The sequence below is a fragment of the Nomascus leucogenys genome, chromosome 18 (assembly GCF_006542625.1).
Source record: "Nomascus leucogenys isolate Asia chromosome 18, Asia_NLE_v1, whole genome shotgun sequence".
Taxonomy (NCBI): Eukaryota; Metazoa; Chordata; class Mammalia; order Primates; family Hylobatidae; genus Nomascus; species Nomascus leucogenys.
The window spans coordinates 99,227,154-99,247,767 of NC_044398.1; the positions used below are offsets into that span (position 1 = coordinate 99,227,154).

At 43.0% G+C, this 20,614-nt stretch overlaps 1 protein-coding gene across 2 annotated transcripts in view; it reads left to right on the plus strand.

Annotated features, from left to right (window-relative positions):
• The window catches only part of CREBBP (CREB binding protein), a 156,463-nt gene that overhangs the window by 1,390 nt on the left and 134,459 nt on the right, over nt 1-20,614 (plus strand). The gene's annotated exons all lie outside the window — the stretch shown is intronic.

The window sequence follows — 20,614 nt, forward strand, 5'->3', positions numbered from 1 at the left end:
GAGTTCTTTGGAAAGATGCTTAGTGCTTATTTTTAAAACTCCTTGTTTTTTTGTTTTTTGTTTGTGTGTGTGTGTTTTTCTTTTTAGTCAACTAGTCATTCCATTTTTCAAAACCCAAATTTCGTTAGCAAGATGTCATCAAAGTTGCTGTGGTGTGTTTCATTTCCATGTATAACTTCAAAAGAAAGTTAAACAGCAGATTTAAGTTCATTTGGGCTGCAATCTCCATTTGAGTTTGTGTTGCTTTCACAGTGTAGGTGTACAAAAAATTATGTTAAGGAATGCAGGAATTCCAATTTTTCAAAAAAATATAGCAGGATACTGAATAAATCATCTTTTGTTTGTTTCCTCTCATTAAACAGCTTCCCTGGAAACTTTCTTAAGTAATCATAGCTGCTTAAGAGAAGTATTTAGTTTTCTATTCATTCAGTAATTGTGGGTCCTACTGCGCTGGTTCATGGTAACATGAACTAGTTGTATTTCCTCTTTTAGAGCTCTCTCCTTTGCAGCAAAAACTTGTGTGCTGCTGAGAACAATTCCATCTCCAGCGCAGCTTGCATTTCTCCAGTAGTCTTGCGGTGGTAGCATCTGAAAATCAGTTACTAATGAATGAGTCCAAATTGAATTACATTGCTGCCTTCAGATTTGCATTAGACACAGCTGTTCAACTTGTGGAAATAGTTCTGTGACCGACCACTAGCATATTAAAAAAGCTGCTATTGCTGTTGAAACAAAACTTGAATTTTGTGGCTTAAGTTTGAATGCAGTTCCTGGAATCAAGTTATGATAAGCGACATTTAATATTAATATAGAAGTGAAAAGCGATTTTAAAAAAGTCAATCATAAGGAGATTCTTATCTAGTTAAAATTTCTTAAACAGTGGGGAGGAGTAAATGATGCTCATGGTCTATAAAAATCACTAATAATGCTTTTCTTTTTAGCTGATAAAAGTTGAGTTTGACATTAATCTTATAAAATGAACTTATTGAAGTGAGAAATTTGGAAACAATAGTTTAAATGCCGTTGTACTGCAAAACAGATCTCCGTTGCTTCATTAATCTTGCAGTGTTTGAGTAGTCTTCAGTTCTGTGAGACGTCGGTCATACGAGGCGAGTTCAGCTTTGAAGCTTGTCTTCTGAAACTGGTAACCTGGATGGCTTTGTAGCTTTGCTATTGTTGCATGAATTTGTTGTAGATTTTGTCTTAAAAAGGGGGACAATTAGTAACACAAGACTTAACAAAAGAGTTGTCCTAATATGTACATCCAGCTGTTTCCAAGATGGAGCCCAAAGGATAGCTTTTTCCGTAGTAGTTTCCATTATTGGATGATCAGATGCTTAATAAGTTGATCAGAAAGGATTTTCCACACTTAACCACCTTTTCCCCCTTCCTTTACAATTTTGATCCTTGTAAGGCACAGGGGCTGTTTCGTGGGACCAAAAGTCAGCTTTAAATGGCTCCGATTTAATCCAAAGTAGAAAGTCAACATCATACTTAAGTTGGGTCATGCGTTGCACATTCATCACCATCACACTATTGTGAAAGGGTCTGTTAGTATGGGGGACCAAGGAAGGGCTCATTATCAAGCACATTAAACAAGGGGCCGGGCGCCATGGCTCATGCCTGTAATCCCAGCACTTTGGGAGGCAGAGGCTGGTGGATCAACTTCAGGTCAGGAGTTCGAGACCAGCCTGGCCAACATGGTGAAACCCCATCTGTACTAAAAATACAAAAAAATAGCCAGGCATGGTGACATGCACCTGTAATTCCAGCTACTTGAGAGGCTGAGGCATGAGAATTGCTTGAACTCGGGAGGCAGAGGTTGCAGTGAGCTGAGATGACGCCACTGCACTCCAGCCTGGGTAACGGAGTGAGACACTGTCTCCAAAAAAACAAGGGACACCTTGTCTGGTGTAACTACTCAACTAAGAAATTGAGTAATGAGATGGACAGAGATCTTAGGGACGTATATTAAACAAATAAATGGCTTGAGTTTTTACGTTAAATACATTCAAAGGACTGAAGGCATTTGGTTAGGTGGGACAGACCTGAGAATAACATTCTTGAGGAACTCAATCTTATTTTAGTGAGGGGATGTGTCTCTGATTCTCCCAGGGGGAAACTGGGCCTAGTGGAGCAGGGTGTGTGCCCGGTGCATTGGATCAGATTTGAGGGAGGGGCCTCTGTCTAGGAGCCGAGGAGTTGAAAGGAGAAGGAGCCTTTGGCAGCCTGAGAAACAGGAGCTACTTGGACTGCAGTGCATGTCTGTAGAGACTGGCCTGTGGGGTCACCAGTGTCACTTAGATGTGTCTGTGGAGGGTGGCAGTGAGCTGAGAGAAGAATGCCCCCAACATTGGGGAGCTGCTCAGCCAGGGTGCTGCTCATCTGGGGGCATGGATGTTGCAAACAGCACTCCCTAAGATCAGGCAGCACCTCGGAGTGATGAATGTCACTGCCACTGATGACAAACAAGTTGCCAAAGGCTGGGAAGCGTATGCAGAGATGATGCAGAAATAGGGAATGTGCTGCGAAGGAGGGTAGCAAGAGGAAGAAGGAGAAACAGTACCTTTCACCCCACTGAAGCAGCAGCCCCAGAAAGGCACAGAATTTGATGGCCTCAGATGTTAAAGTAGCATTTTCTTGTATTATGTTGAAGCCTTTACACGTTCTCATACATGAGGTCTTCCTTTACTTGGCACCCTTACAATAAGTGGGGACTTTATATTACCAGTATATAGTTAGTTGGGTGTTTTGGAAACTTCTTTATTTAATATGTCCAAGTTAAAATAGCATATTGTGTCTTTCAACAGCAGAGATTCATGATTTAACAGTATAACACAAATATCCAGGCAAGCAGTAGACTTGTGTTTTTTGTTTTCTGGGTTTTTTTTTTTTTTTTTTTGGTCAGGTTTATTGCAAAATTTGCACACAACAGACTGTTTATAAAAGTTTTTTGAAATTGCAAGCCAGGGTGGTGGCTCATGCCTATAATCCCAGTGCTTAGGGAGACTGAGACAGGAGGATTGCTTGAGGCCAGGAGTTGGAGACCAGCCTGGGCAACATAGTGAGACCCCATCTCTACAAAAAATTTTTTAAATTAGTTGGGTGTAATAGTATAATACTGTAATCCCAGCTATTCAGGAGGCTGTGGCAGGAGGATCGCTTGAGCCCAGGAGGTCGAGGCTGCAGTGAGCTGTGATCATGCCGCTGCACTCTGGCCTGGGTGACAGAGTGAAGGGGGAACTGTCTCTGGGGGAAAAAAGAAAAGAAAAACTACATTCTGAAGATGGAACATAGCTATATTTCACCCTGTGCTGTATAAGTGGCTCCAAGCAGTTGTGATTACATTTTATGACATGAATCCTTTTAAATGCAATAGGGAAGCTTATTTAAAGAAAGCTGGTGGCGAATACGGTTGTCAACTAAGTGATCTGTTGTGTATGTCTGGTACTTTATGTATCAGAGTGCTTTTCTCCACGTCACCTCAGTTTGATCCTTACAGCGTCCTGTGAGGAAGGGAAGATGCTGTTACTGCTATTTTCTAGGTGAGGAACTGGACTTCAGAGGTGATACAGGGTCAAAACCAGATCCAGCCTAGATTGTTAAAGTCAGTAGTTTTACATATTTATTTTCTAAGTCTCTATCTGTAAACAATGCATTTACTTGAATCGACCCAGGAACCTGCCAAGCTTGGCGAGTTTAAGTAGCGGCCGTCCAGCACTTGAATGAGATCACTAGCGGGGAGGTTTGTAGCCACCTCTGGTGGGGGCAGCCAGGAGTGTATTCTTCCTCCTGGGTTAGGGGCTCTCCCTTTTCCCTCTGGTTCTGGTGTTATCCTCAGTGTCAAGTGTGTGGGCTCGTGTTCCTGTTTACCTCAAGGAGAATGAGAAACGGTTATGTTACCCCATCAGTGAGTTCTGGCTAAATAGGAATAAAAGTTGTCATAGAGACATTTCATGACCGTGCTTCACTTTTGAATAACTGAGAGGGGTGAGATGGGTGGCCCCATTCAAAGGTCCTCAGGGATGAAGGTAGGCAAGGACAAGTCATGTGCAGGGCACCTTAGAGGGCCTTCAGAAGATGGAAGGTCGCTCCTGGCTGAACATTCAGATTTGATTCTGCAAACAGAATTGAACATAACTTACAAAGTGACTGAGTCCTGCAGTTGGAAGTTGATGCTTAGATTAGTAGCCTGTGTTTTCACAGCTTCTAAATAGTGCGTTGTAATTGTGTGACAAAGTATGTGATTACTTGGGGGGTCCGTAATTGCTGACTTGTGTTTTGACTTGATGTATTTGAAAACAGGAAAATGATTTTGCCAAAGTATGTCTTAGTTAAGATGAAATGTACCTTATTGTGAGTTTCTGAAGATTGCAAAAGCTTGTCCGTTTAGTTTTTGGGGTCCCATTAGTGAGGGCACCCCTCTTTACCTTACTCAAACCAGCTCTTCACATGTATTCCAGGAAACTAGAGGGCATGCTAAGAGGTGTTTCTCAACAAAGGGTTTGTGCTCAGATGCTGTTGGTTGTAGCTGAGGAATTTGACTGCAGACTTTCCCAGAGCCTTGGTGTGCCGAGGGGGCACTGTGAGAGAGGGGCTGCTGTTGGACCACTCTCAATGCTGTTTGACCCTAGAACTCTTTTTAGCCTATTGTGGGTCCGCAGACTTCCTCTGCAAAGGGCCAGAGAGCACGCATATGGCTTTGTGAGCCATATGGTCTCTTGTTGCAACTACTCAAGGCTGCCATTTCAGCAAGAAAGTAGCCATAGGCAAGTGGGCATGGCTGTGTTCCAGTAAAACTCTAGTTGTAAAGACTGGCATCTGAGGACTTGGCCCATGGGCTGCAATTTGGTAACTCTGATATAATGTGGGACTTCGTTCTCTGAGCACCCGTTGGGGAGCACTAGCCTACCACAGCTGCGCAGACAGTTTTAAGGAAAACAGCAGCAGGGCAAGTTTCCTGAGCTGCATGAAGTGGAGCCCAGGAGAGCCCAGGTGAGCAGCAGGCTAGCATGGGTCTCCTGTCGTGGAGCACTTCAGAGCTTAGCAGGGCCCTCTCCCTCTGTCTTTTTTGTTCCTCTGTAACAGTTATATGGACGACTTGATTTAAAATCACACGAGTTTATCAGAAAGCCTGGTGACCCATTGCATTTTTCTTTCTTCTTTTGCTTTTTGTTGACCCCAGTGGCCCACATGGCATTTCTCATCGCTTTTTGTCATCTCATGCTCTAGGCTTCCTCCCCTTCCTGTGACACCAGAAGGTAAGCATAAGTAAGAACTCTAGAGCCTTTCCACAGCCCTCTTCCCAGCACTTCCCTCCCTAGGGGCAGCGCCTGGCACATAGTAGGCCCTCAGGAAATATTTGAGGGAATTAGTGAAAGAATTATATAGTATTTGTCCCTTAAAGTCCTTACCATTTTCTTGTTAAGATTTTACTTTTAAGCAAATTGCTACGTATCTTCAAATTGGGTCTGTTATTTGCTTCCGAGTTCCATACCCATGGGCTCCCACCCGGCCACCAAACCAGCTGGCCTTAGGAGTGCTAAGGCCACAGCATGTTTGGGGCAAGTTACATCAGCTCTCTGAGCTCAGAGTTTCCTCATCTGTAACATGGAGATAATAACAATTCCCATCTCAGGGTGGTTATGAGGGTAGCCTGAGATGATGTGTGTCTGGCATATACGCTCAGTGGGAACTGACACTAGCGTTAACCAGGGACGTCGTTGTACCTTGTAGTCCTAGGACTTACTGGGAGTGCTAGTCTGATTGGACCAAGACCTGTTTCTCAGCAGTTCTGGAAAGGACAGAAGCCATGTGCTCGTATCCACAGAAACCAGTGTGCAGGCACGCGTGTGGTGGTGTAGCACCTCAGCAGATACATAGCCGGGAATTCTGTCATCTATACCATTGATTCTGTCTCCATTTTTTATTGTATTTTTAAAAAAAGGAGCGTGATGGCCATGAAATTTTAAAATTACAAAAACTTAAATGGTGTCGTGTGTTCTGTAATTTTTTTTCTTTTAAATCAAATCAGGATGTACACTGAAAATTACTGATAATTTTGAAGCATATTTCATGGACTGTTTAAGCAGCAGACAAGTATGTGGTTCTGTTTTTTTACTGTGTATAATTTATCTTGAGGTACCTGTTAAGCAGTAGCAGTGTACACAGGATTCTGACAGATGCCTGTGAGTAACTTAGAACCATCTTGACAAGATGAAACCTCGAGGCAAAACTTAAGGAAAGAATACAGAAAAGCAGTCAAGTGCAAAAACTCTGGAACCAGAAGGGGTGATCTGCATAAGGCTTCATTTACTCCCTCCCCTGTTTCTTGAGTGTCCCCGTGTGCAGAAGTTCAGGGCTGCATGCCCCAGTGGGAGGCAGGCCCTGGGATGGTTGAGGAGCCTTGGGCTCCTGTGACAGCCCTTCTGCTGAGCCAGCACAGAGCCAGGAGTTGGGGAAGCCTGCCTGTTTTCCATGCTTTCCTGGTTGTTGGGAAAAGCACCCTGACCATGACAGTTTGTTTCCTGGGGTATCGTTGTAGGCCCATGGCTTGCTCACATCTGAGTCCTCTTCTGGTTGTCCCCAGTCTCTCCTAAGTTCTGAAGCTCCTGGCCATGCCATCTGCTTTTTAGCACATGTGCCCAGTGTTCCCTTTAGTCCTCTCTCAGGTTTTTTCCTTGCAGTGCATCCCTCCAGATACACTCCTTGCTTTAACTGGAAAATGATGCTACTCTTCTCAGTCAGGCTCAAACTTTGCTTTCAAGAAAATTCTCCTATTGCATGAGTCTTTGATGCAGAAATGTAAGCCTTGGGAGCAGTGCCTGTGGGGGCTTTTGCCTGTTCTCCTTTCCCTGGGGCTGTGCTCTGCTGACAGGGGTGCTACTGTAGGCCACGAGCAGAGTCCCTGGGGCGTCCTGGAGTGGTCAGGTCTTTGCCATTTGAGCGGTGACTTGAAGAGATTTGAGCAAGGGCACACAAATCAAATGGGGGAAGGCTGTGTGAAAGGCATGGAAGTAAACAAAAGTGGCCCCTCTCTTTTTAAAGTTTTTTATTAAGTTCCTAGACAATATAGGCAGTGATTGTGGCTGTATTTAAAATACTGCCTTTAGGGTGTTTTCTGGTTCTAAATTTAGGAAGCAAGGCTATTTTTGAGCTCTGTCTCTAAAAGTTGAATTCCTTTTAAAACTTACCCGTAAGAAAGATTTGGATATTATCCCGTGTGACATTTTCCCTCGTGTTTCATTTCCATTAATCAAAAGACTGTTTAGTTGAACCATCGCTAAGAATAGTAAAATCTAATGGGGAAAATAATTCTGCATGATTAAATCTGACTTTACTTTCCCATTTCTAGGTGTACTGTCTGCTATTGTTTGAAAATGTCTTAATTTGCCTTTCTAATATGCCTGTACTGTACTGTATACAGTAGGTATATTTTCCAGTTGCACCTAATTCAGCTTTTCGAATTTGCATAATCTGTGATAAGGAGAGAAAACTATTTGTGTAGTGGAGTTGTACAATTATGTTGTAAAGCAAATCTTTTTGTAATTCAGAAGCTGCTTCTCCTCCTCCTAGTTTGGATTTTTCTTATTAAAACTGCACCATCTAAACATGTTTTCACTTTATGGTTAAAACAACCAGTGAAATAGAGAAATAAGTCACTGTTCTCTATGATAACGTATAGAGAAGGCCTGTACACCACTTAAATAAGGAGATTTGGGTATTTGATTACAAACTGAATGAGGACATTCAGGAGCTATAGAAATTTATCAGGTAATTAGGGTTTGCTTAGACAATTATGGACTCTACGAGATTGACCCAATTGCTTTGGATTAAAATATTTTGAGTATTTGTCACCTGATGAAAAGTAGAAGCTTCCAACCGTGAGTCACAGTTGAAGGAAATGTCAGCTTTTTATATGGGGAGGGGGTCAGTGTGGTGCTGAGGAGGGAGCCCTGGCTCCTGCTCAGAGTAGACTCTGAGTCACAGCTTCCAGCTCATCAGCCCTGTGATTTGGGCTGGTGAGATCACATTTGAGTTTTGCAGGGTGGGGGGTGTGTGTGTGTGTGAGAGAGAGAGACACACACACAGAGAGAGAGAGAGAGAGAGAGAGATCTCTAAAAGGGGCTTTTTACCCTGCAATATTCCATTTGTTTCTTTTCTTTCTCTTCTCTCTTCTTTCTTTTTTCCTTCTTTCTTTTTCTGTCTTCCTTTTCTTTCTTTCTTTTCTTTCTTTCTTTCTTTCTCTTTCTTTCTTTTCTTTCTTTCTTTTTCTTTCTTTCTCTTTGTCTCCCTTCCTTCCTTCCTTCCTTCCTTCCTTCCTTCCTTCCTTCCTTTCTTTCTTTTCCTTCCTTCCCCTTCCCTTCCCCTTCTTTACTTTACTTTTCTTCTTTCCAATGGGGTCTTGAACTCCCATCCTTCAGCAATCCTCCTGCCTCGGCCTCCTGAGTAGCTGGGATTACAGGTGTGAGATGGAGCCACTGTGCCTGGCTCTACTTCTGCTTACTTTGATTAGCTTGGTACATTGGGCTACTAGGGTGCCTGGCATATAGCAGGTTGAGGCAGCTGTTATTATTGTTTAATTGTATGGAAAAATATTAGCCATCACCTACCTCTTGGGCCAGTGAGGACTGTGATGATGTAGCCTGACCCAGAATCAGGAGGCTTCTCACTGAGTACATGGGAAGCTTCTGCCCCTGCCTGTTTGGCTTCCAGTACCAGCTCTAGTTTAGTTTGGGAACCAGTTTGTAAGAAAATGAACTAAGAGCTAAGATTCGAGAATCTTACAAAACGGGTAATCGTTTGACTCATTTTACTCTGTCTGTGTTTGCAGTTCAACTGTTCTTTATTGGAAAATTGAACTCTTAATTAAATGGAACTGTGTTTCTAGTTATTGCTTCAGAACAAGGGCTTGATTTAGATTAGGACTTAGAGAAAAGGGAAAAGTGAATGCAGAGAAATTGTAAACATAGTATTTTATTGAAAACACAGTTGGGAAGAAAATGGCCTTGGGATCACTGTCCAGTTTAGTCCGGTTGCTTGAAAGGAATACCAGTGAAATTCAATTTCCTCTCGGGCTCAGCTACACAGATCTTGAAAGGAACAGACTCAGGTCTGTGCTGTAGTGTGAGACTTTTCTCCTCCTGCAGATTCTATAATAGGAAATTCTTTTAATGGAGGTTACTGTTTTTCTGTTCTCCTAGATTTGGTGTGATTATTTTTTTTTTATATAAGTAAAAGTTACCCTGTGGTGGACAAAGAATTTTTCCCCTAATTTGTGGATATCTTTACTTGAATCTGATTTACATATTCAATACGTCACCTTTATTGAAAATAACAAAAAGACATAACATATTGATAGGTTTTCTGTGTCATTGTGGTTGTTCCTCTACTATTGTGGGTATCGGTTTTTGTTTGAAGAGCACACCTGCCCGTAGTTGAACTTCTGTTGAAAAGTCTCTGAGGGAATCATCTGAATGATGGCGAGAGAATGAAGTGTTTTGCTTTCACTGATGTCTTTCTCAGTCACTGAAACTTGAGGGGAGAACGGATTCTTTCCCAGGAGGAAGAGGGTGAATTGAGATGTTTCCTTGTTTTGGGATGCCTGTGTTCTCGGGATGCCCTCCAAGCCAGCGCTGTCCAGTGGTCCTTATTGGGAGGGTGGCTCTATGCTGTATCTGTATGACATAGTACTGGAACCACGAGCCACGTGTGGCTGTTGAGTACTTGAATTGTGATTAGTGTGACTTAGGAACTAAATTTTAAATGTTACTTGATTTAAGTAAATGAAGATAGCCACATGTAGTTAGTTGCTACGGTATTGGACAGCACAACTCTTAAGTACATTTATTTATCCTCTTTGTCTAGAGTTTTCTTTAAGATACGTGTCACCTAGATATTTACGACAAAGTTCCTTTAAAACGATCATCTTTTAAAGATGCAAGACTCCAAAAAAAAATGATGAAAGACTCCTTCAAAAATACGGCTTAGGTCACACTGTTCAGGATTATTCACTAATTTAGAAAATATTTGTTATGCTGTGGTGTAGGCCCTGGTGATCCAGTGGGGACGTGACAGGCCCCATCTCTGCCCTCATGGGTGGTGATGGATACTGACAGGTAACTGCAGTCAGGTGTGACCTTGGAGGGGACATGCTGTGCATTGACTGGGGCACCAGACAGGGACTGAGCCTGTTTTGAAGGGTATTGGAAGTCCCTGGGGGCTGTGACGTCAGCACTGACACCTGAGGGTGAATAGGAGATGGAAGATAGCACTGTTCCAGGCAGAGGGAACAGCACACATAGCAGGGTGGAGGGCTGGCTCTTGTGACAGTTTTTGGGTTATGTTCACTGGGCTACCAGAATTTAAGAGGCCTCATAGTTTTGCTTCTGATAGGGTGGAGACTAAAGGTGTGGTTCTGCCTTGCGGGGGTTGGTCGGGCCTGGGATCCAGTCTTGACTCCTACCATTTCATTCTTTTATTCAGCAAATATTTAAGCACATTTTATGTGTGGTGCACCCTGCTGGGCTGTAGTGATAACAGTGGTGGCAGAAGCTGCTTCTGTCCTCATGGAACTCTGAGTTGTGTGGTGTGGGTGAGCAGTCCCGGGGTGCCCACCATTGCATATAGCATTTCACACTGAGCTCGATGTCTGACTAGAAGGAAATGGATGCCTCAGGCTGGGTGGTCAGGAGGCTTGTTGGAGGAAGGACACCGGAGCTCATTGAGGGTGAGTAGAGCATCAGCTTGGGCATCTGAAGGCGAGATAACGTCACCAAGGGCCTTGAATGTCAGACCAAGGAGTCCAGGTTTTTTTTTTTTTTAGGGCTTATAAAACAAAATTAAGTTTTAAAAAACCCATGTCCAGAGTGAGTGGGGGAACTCTTCTGATTTATTTTCCAGAAGTCTAGATTAGCTTTTTCAAGGTGTGTTTTTTCATCCAAGCTCAGGTCTGTAGGGAGAGTAGACAATGCTTTCCCCTCCTAAGCCCCGTTTTTTGCAGGAAAAGGGCCCCATGAAAAGCAGTTTAAGAACTGGAACTAATGTTCTTATTTAAGATGTTAGGAAATTTTTGTAGAAAGAATTTTCTTTTAAAAGTTTTTTTAAGTTCTTTTGGGTAGACAATATATTCATATGGTTCAGAATTCCAAAAAAGCAGAGTAATTGGTGAAAACCCTTCCTCCTATCTGTTTCTGGGGTCACTGGTCATTCCCCTCCCCATAGGCAACCAGTGTTAGCTGTTTCTTACATATTCTAGAGATGGACTGTGCGTAGCCAGGCAAATATGGTCTCTTCTTACTGTTTTTGCCCTAAGTAGCCCATTATATGTTATTCTACTATCAGTGCCTTTCAGACTGATACATATCTCAGAGCTGTTGGAAATGTTAGTATTAGAAATGCAGGCTTTGTTCTGTTTTTTTAAATTTTTTTTTATTTGTTTTGAGACAGGTTCTCACTCTGTCCGCCAGGCTGGTGTGTAGTTATGTGATCACAGCTCACTGCAGTGTCCACCTTCTGGGCTCAAGCAATCCCACCTCAGCCTCCCAAGTAGCTAGGATGACAGGTGCATGTCACTATGCCTGGCTAATTTTTTTTTTTTTTTTTTTTTTTTTTGGTAGAGATATAGGGTCTTCCTATGTTGCCTAGGCTGGTCTTGAGCTCCTGGGCTCGAGCAGTCCTTCCACCTCAGCCTCCCAAAGTTTAGGGATTACAGATGTGAGCCACTATGCTCAGCCTGGGCTTTCTTTTAATTAAATCTTCTTTTTCAGTGGTAAAATGTTTTGGTGCTGCATTTAGATAAATAACACAAAACAATTTTAATGTTTCACTATGTTATATAAATAGGAATAATTGAAGTTTTCTTGTTTTTTGTTTGAGACAGAGTCTTGCTCGGTCACTTAGGCTGGAGTGCAGTGGTGAGATTATAGCTCACTGTAGCCTCAAACTCCTGGGCTCAAGCCATCCTCCCACTTCAGCCTCCACAGTAGCTTGGACTACAGGCACGCACCACCATGCCCAGATAATTTTTTATTCTTTTTGTTGAGACAGGGTCTTGCTATGTTTGCTTAGGCTTAAAGTTTTTTTAAAATTAATTCCATGTCATCTCAAAGAATATTAGAGGTTTTGCTACTGTCATCAAAATGCATGTCATGCAGCCAGCTCACGCAGAAGTTGTGTTTATTGTTTCTCAATTCCTGGAATAGATTCTTAAAACTTCTGGTTTTTATTACCCACCTTAGTAGTTGAAATAGAAATATCTGTAGGTTAGCAACCTACTTCAACACCAAGCAGATAAAGTTTCTTGATTGGTAGGACTTCTAAGAACATTCTCATTAACTCCAGACCTTTTCATTAATTTAATTAATTAATGTAGAGGTTGTAAAACACTGAGTATGACTCAGAAATCCTTTAGAAAAGAAAGGGTAAGATCAGTGAAGTTCCATCAGAAGAGTAGCTGAGTTCCCTGGCGTTGCAGATCCAGTTGAGGGAGAGTGATGGGTACTTAGGAGGGGAGATAAGATTGAGAATCAATAAACAAAAGGAGAGCAAAAATGATAATTAGATCTCTTTTAGGGGTAGAAACAGATATGCTAATGATGTATATAGGAAATTTCTAGAAAGAAATCTCTAGAAATTGTTTTTCGGGGTTGAGCTAAGGATGTTTTGGGGGCTGTTTTTCATTTTATATTCTTCTGAGTTTTTTTTTTTTTTAACAAAGCAAAAAACCATAAATGTATTTACTTTCATACGGAAAAAAGAAAAACTAGTTAAAAAAATTGAAAACAAAACATTTTGGGGGTATATATGTTTTCGTATTCTTTTATTTTTATATTTGTGATTAAGGGAATCTGTTAAATGGTGAGAAGCAAAGTTTTGGTTAACTCCTGTTGCAAAACCTTTAGACCTCTAATGAGAATTATTTGAAAAAAGTAGAAATTACCCCTAAGAGGTGCCTTCCAGAGATAGGAAAATGTGACTGTGTTTTAGCGTGGCGTCTGATCATCACTTCCTTTGTCACAATCTCCATTTTTAACATCATCTTTATATTAGAGGTTTCTTCATTGATTTGCTAGAAGCCACAAGACCTGACAGCCAACTAATTTTTGAGTATTTTGAAATAATGTCAGATTTCCCTGTGTGACCATTGGGTACAAAATGTTACATGTCAATTGTCACATCCCTTTAGAAAAAAATACTTTTGAAAAGTTCTTCTTTAAAGTGCCCTTTCTTTTCTAGCCTTTTAAACTTATTTGTACACTAAATATATTTTGAACTAATAGTGAACCCATTTCAGATTTTATCCTCAAATCATAAACATCCTAACTGGAAACTGGAGCACTGGGAACCATTCCAGGTGTTATCACCTGGTGCTGAAGTTAATCACCTAGGCCAGTATATCCCCAGGGGGGGTACCTTAAAAAAAAAATCAGTTTCTTGGCCCGGCGCAGTGGGCTCACGCCTGTAATCCCTGTACTTTGGGAGGCTCAGTTGGTGGATCATGAGGTCAGGATATTGAGACCGTCCCGGCCAACATGGTGAAACCCCCCCTCTACTAAAATACAAAAAATTAGCCAGGTGTGATGGCATGCACCTGTAGTCCCAGCCACTCAGGAGGCTGAGGCAGGAGAATTGTGGAGGCTGCAGTGAGCTGAGGTCGCGCCACTGCACTCCAGCCTGGGCAACAGATCAAGACTCCATCTCAAAAAAAAAAAAAAATAGTTTCTTTAATTACTTAAACTAGTAGTTCATTCACATGGCTCAGAAAACTCAGAGGACAAAACCTGTAGAGAGAGCCTCCCTCCACCTAGCTCCTCCCAGGTAACCACTGGAAGTAGTGCTGTCTTCTAGGGTTTATCTGTATTCAGGCAGACACTGTTGACTCTTAGTTCTCTCTTCCTCCTTCCTGCCTTTTTCTTCTAAACTGAGGTAGCATAGTGTACACATAGCTGCATACCTTTATTGTCTTCTTATAGTTGCGTACCATTCCATTATGTGAGCTGTGCCATAATTGCTTTAATCCTCTCCCCACTGATGGACATTTAGGTTATTTCCAGTCTTGTCTTCCCACAAACAGTGCTTTAATGAATAGCCTTGTAAAGTTATGCGGACAAGCAAATCTATGGAACAGATTCATAGAAATGGAATTAGTGGTTAAAAGGCATATGCATTTATAGTTTTGATCATAGTAAATTTTCCTTCAAGAGCCTGTGTGTTGGTAGAGTCTTAAAATGTGAAAAGCAGCACATACATTCTCCGTGTATACATTGCTAGGTGTGTTGCAGATATTCTTTTTTTTTTTTTTTTTTTTTTTTTTTTTGACTGAGTCTTGCTTTGTCGCCCAGGCTGGAGTGCATTGGCACAATCTTGGCTCACTGCAGCATCCACCTCTCGGGTTCAAGTGATTCTGGTGCCTCAGCCATCTGGGATTATAGGCATGCGCTACCATGCCCCGCTAATTTTTGTATTTTTAGTAGAGGCGGGGTTTCGCCATGTTGGCCAGGCTGGCCTCAAACGCCTGACCTCAGGTGACCTGCCCGCCTTGGCCTCTCACAGTGCTGGGATTACAGGTGTGAACCACCGTGCCCAGCCACGGATATTCTTTATCAGCATAGTCTGTAATGAGTAACACTAAGGTTGTTCTTCAGCTTGTGATTCTCCATCATGTTGTGCTTCTCAGTTGTTTCTGAATTCTCATTTTATGGTGTACCTTATTAGTATTATTTTGAGTCAGGGTCTCACTCTGTCACCCAAGCTGGAGTGCAGTGACGTGATCTTGACTCACTGTAGCCTCAATCTCCCGGGCTCAAGCAATCCTCCCACCTCAGCCTCCAGAGCAGCTAGGACTACGGGCATGTGCCACCATGCCTGGCTAATTTTTGTGCTTTTTTTTGTAGAGACCGGGTTTTGCTATGTTGCCCAGGCTGGTCTTGAACTACTGGACACAAGCGGTCCACCCGCCTCGGCTTCCTAAAGTGCCAGGATTATAGGCGTGAGCCACCATACCTGGTCCTGGCATACTTTTTTTAAGGCATTCATTTTCTGTTTGTGGCTCTCAAATAGCCCACACGCCTCCACACGTTGTACATGGACTGGCACTTCCAAGTCTGCTTTCACGTCTGGAATCTGCTCTTTCCCCCTTTCTTGACTTCTTGTTGCCGCCTGCCAGCTACATCTCACAGCATTTAGGGCAAAGGACCTGGTCTCTGGATGTCCGTTTGCTTGTTCTTATGGTGTGGCTGGGGCGTCTGAGGTGGCTGGGAATCTGGGGTCTGGGGCTGCTTCTGCAAAGGCTAGATCCTAGCTCAGCCCCCACATTCTTCTTCCTCCAGGACTGTTCTTGGCTGGAGAATCCTCTCCCTGTAAGCAGGGTGGACAGGCAGCTGACTATAGCACCTCCGGGGTCTGGTGCACCTCTCAGCTGTGGTGGTGGTAAACAACCCGTCTTTGCTCCCCTGTCCCAGATAATTGGGCTAACGTGGAGGGGCTGCTGGGTCATTACTGTGTTCTGGTGGCAGCCGGCTGCTATGACAGCCACCTTCCATTCCACCCTTGAGGGAGGCAGCACGCAAACCGTGTTGAGGAAATAACATTGTCTTGGCTGTCTGGGAATGGCACTTCCCTGTGACTGCTAAGTGCACCAAATAAAAATAGACTGGCTGCATTTCCAGGACAGTTTAGGGTCCCAGGTGACAAAGAACTTTGAATAAGGACTGTCTAGGGTTTTTTTTTTTTTTGAGACAGAATCTTGCTCTGTCGCCCAAGCTGGAGTGCAGTGCCATGATCTCAGCTCACGGTAGCCTCTGCCTCCCAAGTTCAGCAATTCTCCAGTGTCACCCTCCCAGGTAGCTAGGATTACAGGCACCCACCACCACGCTCGGCTAATTTTTGTATTTTTAGTAGAGACGAGGTTTCACCATGTTGGCCAGATTGGTCTTGATCTCCTGACCTCAGGTGGTCTGCCTGCCTGGGCTTCCTAAAATACTGGAATTACAGGCATGAGCTACTGTGCCTGGCCCTGTCTTGCTTGGGTTCTTTAAATGGAAGGTAAATAGTAATCATTCAGCGAAGCAGGATGTTTTTTGATACCTGATACAGAGTACAGCCATGAAGTGCATTTGAGAACGAATAAAAAAGCTAAAATTTTATAATCAATTATGCAAAGTAGATTTTACCTTTTCCAGGTAGCATTCTTGAAAATCGTATTAAGTGCATTTTGATAAATCAGGTATTTCCCTTCTGATTTACATTACAGTTTCTAAGGTTTTGGAATTTTTATTTCAGTTAGTTTAACCTGATACCATAGCTTGATTTATTTCCCCTTACTTCAAACTTTGAAGTTCATGATGTTTCCATACTAAATGTACTTACTAAGCAGGTTTCCATGTAAGAGTCCCCCTGGATGGATCCTTCTGTAACATGAAGAACATTTATCCTGTAATTTAGCTTTCAAATAAGAGGCAAACTCTGAGCAGAACTTTAGAGGGAAAGGACACTGAGGAAAGACAGTTCCAAAGAGGCAGGGACGGAAGACAGCAAGGCAGGCAGAGCTGGCTGCTCTGCCGTGGGGAGCTTCAAGGGAAAAACTCCAAGATGGCAGGAGCCTCTCGGTAGGTACGAATTTGATACAGTGGTAGGGGCCTCACTTTGGTAGGTGTGTGGGTCTGATACAGTAGGAAGAACCCCACTAGAATGTCACATATGAAGAATGGACTCCTTGGGGAAGATCATTGTTAATGTCCACTTAAATATCGTTCATCATACAAAACACAGCATATGACAGGAAAACAAGAAAACCCAAATTCTAGGCTCTAGTATAAATGTAAGTGCTGTGTTAAGGGCTTTAAGACAATTCGGTTTATTAAAGCCAAATTTAATAACCCGAGATTGTGTCACTGCACTCCAGCCTGGGCGATAGAGCAAGTCTGCCTACCATAGTGAGGCCCTTCCCACCCTATGGAACTTGTACCTTACCCTGGGGCTCCTGCTGTCGTGGAGTTTTTCCCTTGAAGCTCCCCACGGCAGAGCAGCCAGCTCTGCCTGCCCGCCTTGCTGTCTTCCGTCCCTGCCTCTCTGGAGTTGTCAGTGTCCTTTTCTTCTAAAGTTCTGTTCAGAGTTTACCTCTTATTTGAAGCCTTTCCTACTTTTGTTCACTACCTTATTCCACTTGGATGTAAAATATGACATATGTGTTAATTTAAGTTTGTGACTTGGTGTCCATTGGCTGTCTTCCTCAATTAGAGTACAGTCCTCTGGGGAGGCCGACTTCTATTCTAGTCTCAAACCCAGCCGGTCCTGCACCAAGTGAGGGCCCCTGAGCAGTGTTGACTGGCTTCCTTCTGCAGGGGAGGGGAGGGTGGGGGCTGCCAGCCGAGCTCTCTGGCTCTTCAGCAGATCAGTGATTCTGAGGAGGGGCAAGGCTTACTCAAGATCAGATCACTGTTCAGAATGAAGTACAACTCATTATTCTGTTCTAATTAGGGGTTGGTGTGTCTGCATAAAAGAAGCCTGAATTACGGAAGATTTTAGAAGGAGGTTGCTTTAATTATTTCCTAATAGTCATTGTAAAAAAATAAAAAAAGTTAGATGTCTTTTGGGAACTTGTTTAAATGCCTAGATAAAAATTACTTACGATGGCATAAATATTAATAAAACAGCTTTTCTCTTTTTTTTTTTTTGGTGTGGAGAGTTGTTCCATTATATTTATTTGCATAATCCCCAAGAACTTTCAAAGCAAAGTAACCTTTAATTCTACTAGAATTGCCACAGATCAGCAGGGTTGAGTTTATTAGCAAGTCACTACCATTGATAAGTAGTGGCTGTTGAGCGCCTGCTCTGTACCAGCCCTGGGGTGCCAGGTTCTTACAGGTTTTGGCTGGTTCAGCTCTCATAGGTGCCTTGGGAGATGGGATTGGGAGAGTGATAATAATGACTAATATTTTTTGAGTCCTTACTGCATGCCAGGCTCAGTGCTGAATGCTGTATGGTTTTAATTCTTTCATCAACGATCCTGTGAAGCAGGTGCTATTGTCCTTTTATTTTATTTTTTTGGGACAGAGTTTTGCCCTTGTTGCCCAGGCTGGAGTGCAGTGACGCGATCTCGGCTCACTGCAACCTCCACCTCCCAGTGATTCTCCTGCCTCAGCTTCCCGAGTAGCTGGGGTTATAGGCACCTGCCACCACGCCCGGCTAATTTTTTGTAATTTTCAGTATTTTTAGTAGAGACAGGGTTTCACCGTGTTGGCTAGGCTGGTTTTGAACTCCTGACCATAGGTGACCCACCCGTCTGCCTCCCAAAGTGCTGGGATTACAGGCGTGAGCCACAGCACCCAGCTGTCCTTCCATTTTAGAGCTAAGGAGGGGTACACAGGGAGGCAGTAGCTGTGGTGACAGCTGTAATCTGAACCAGGGCTTGGTTGAGTACTCTTCTCACTACACCAGACTGCACTTCCTGTGTCCGTAGTGTCTAATTAGTAATAGATCAGTAAACACACCAAGAGCCTAGTGTGGCCTCCAGGTCATTTAACAATAATAACAACACTGTGAATCCTTCCACCATTCTCTAGATTCCTCATCTCTAGAAGTGAACTTTTCCAGGATACTTTGCCCTTGCTGGATCAAGTTTTTTGTATGTAGTTTTTTTCGTTCAAATTTTAATTAACAAATAAAAATTGTATGTATTTATCATATACAACATGATGTTTTGAAATATCTATACATTGTGGATTGGCTAAACTGAGCCAGTTAACATATGCATTACCTCTTCCTGTGTCCAGTGTTAACTTAGAAATTAAAAATTCTTTTGGAGCCACAGTGGCACATACCAGCAGTCTTGGCTACTTGGGAGGCTGAGGCAGGAGGATTGCCTGAGTCCAGGAGTTTAGGAGTTTGAGGCTACAGTGAGCCATGATCACACTTGTGAATGGCCACTGTGCTCCAGCCTGGGCAACACAGACCCCATCTCTTAAAAAAAATTCCTTTTGGAAGTTTTTTGAGGGTAGGTAAATAGGTGAATAAAAATGTTTAGCTTTTGAAAGATTTAATAGAAGCATTTGAGTAGTCAGGGCTATAGTACAAGTCTGAGGATGTAGGGAAAAATCAAGTTTCTCCTATACTCATTTATTCCTATACTCAGTGTCAACAGTCGACACAGAACACTTGTGGGGCCAGATTTGTGGAGATGCCCCCAGCCACACACATACACCGAGTAAGCACTCAGTGCTGCAGCAGACACCGCCTGACATGCAGATGGTGTCAGATCCCACGGCTGAGGGTTCAGTCCTCAAGACTGCCCCTGCACCCCGCCATTTGCAAGCCCCAAGTTGTTTTACCTGTGCTTCTGACTGGCTATAAATGGGGTTCCCATAAGCCCCTCCTTGGGTTCAATTAATTTGCTAGAGCGATTGACAGAGTTCAAGGAAACATGTTTACTGGTTTTTTATTGTAAAAGATATTATGAAGGATACCACTGAATATTAGGTGATAGGGCAAGGCATGTGAGAGGGCCATGTAGCTTTTTTGCCCCGTCCAGGTGTGCCACTCTTCGGGAACCTCCATGTGTTCAGCTATCTGGAAGCTCTCTGAACCCTCTACTTTTGGGTTTTTATGGAGGTTTTATTATATAGGCATGATTGATTAAACCATTGGCCGTTGGTGATCAACTTAAACTTTAGCATCTCTCCCTTCCCTGGAAATTAAGGATGGGCCGAAAGTCCCAGTCCTGTAATCAGTCATGCCTTGGTCTTCCTGGTGACCAGCTCCTATCCGAAGCTACCTAGGAGCTGCCAGCCATCAGTCAATTCGTGAGCATACGAAAAGACATTACTGGCTGGGTGTGGTGGCTCACACCTATAATCCCAGCAATTTGTGAGGCCGAGGCGTGTGGATCACCTGAGGTTGGGAGTTCTAGACCAGTCTGGCCAACATGATGAAACCCATCTCTGCTAAAAATACAAAAAATTAGCCGGGTGTGGTGGTATGCATCTGTAATCCCACCTACTTGGGAGGGTGAGGCAGGAGAATTGTTTGAATCCAGGAAGTAGAGGCTGCAGTGAGCCAAGATCGTGCCACTGCGCTCCAGCGTAGGTAACAGAGCCAAAAAAAAAAAATAATAATAATTCCGTTTTGGAGACTCCAAGGATTTTAGGAGTTGTATGCCAGGAGACAGGGTGGAAGACCAAATACATAGTCACAGTATTACAAAAGTAACGCAAAAGACAATCTAAAGAAACCATGAAAAAAAATCTAAAGAAAGGAGACCTTTTTCACAGGAAATAGGGATGTGAGAGAGAAATTAGGAGTGGGTGAGGAAGATAAAATATGTGTGGGAGGGAAAGCAGAGAAGTATGAACACATCACAAAACAGCATCTGAACTCTTACATGCTTATTTCTCACACTACTGTTGCTCATTCTACATTATGCCATTTAATCTGTGTATCAGTTCTAGGGTTGGGGTTCACTGATGCTGAGTTTGTAGCCAAAGAGTGAAATATACTTGGGTGGTCCCCTAAAAGGTAAAGAGGGCAATAGGAAAAAGTCTTAAAGAGAAAGATGAGTCAGTGTAATATTTCTAGAGAATTCATTATTGTTTCTGTTTTCAGAAAGTAGTAGTAAACA